We start from the raw sequence: 652 nt of genomic DNA, 5'->3' as shown, positions 1-652 counted from the left end.
AATTGGACTATATGATTTTTAAATCACCAAATACTGGTATAGAGGTTCGCCAATAAAATCCTTTATTGGTCTGGCTCTATGTCATGAGAGGACGGAGATAAGGAAAAGGGAGGACTGGTTCAAGGTGAGTTCACGCAGATAAATCTTCAAGACAGAACACAGTGTCGCAGTTTATGATCCAAAGGTTATCACCTCATGAAGTCAGTAAACCCCCAGCAGTTACAGAGCAACCACAATTAGGAAGGAGTCTTTGTGGTTGGGTCCACTCGACCTTCTTGACAGCTATCTCTGACCAGCCAGTACTCTGGTCTATATAAAACTACACAAACCTCCCCCATCACTTTGGTTTTTTTAACTCTCCCTATGCCGTAGATTCAGAGTCCCTCGGTTCAAGAGGAACAGGAGAATAAACCTCCTTTGTTCCCTGTGCAATGACTCGGCTTATTAGAGATTCCTGGGACACCAGAGCTAGATAAGATTAGAGAAGATCCGGGTTTGGATGAAGATAAAATGAGATAAAATGAGCCTTTATCGTCTCGTACAGGGGAAATTCATCTTGGGCTTCGAGAGAAATAAAATGCCGACATCGTGCACAAACACACAACAAACAAACACACAGTTAACCTACATAGAAACATAATCATACATCATC

Source organism: Etheostoma cragini, chromosome 6 (genome assembly GCF_013103735.1).
Source record: "Etheostoma cragini isolate CJK2018 chromosome 6, CSU_Ecrag_1.0, whole genome shotgun sequence".
NCBI classification, from domain to species: Eukaryota; Metazoa; Chordata; class Actinopteri; order Perciformes; family Percidae; genus Etheostoma; species Etheostoma cragini.
The sequence above is the reverse complement of the archived record's forward strand: the minus strand, read 5'-3'. Positions refer to the sequence as shown.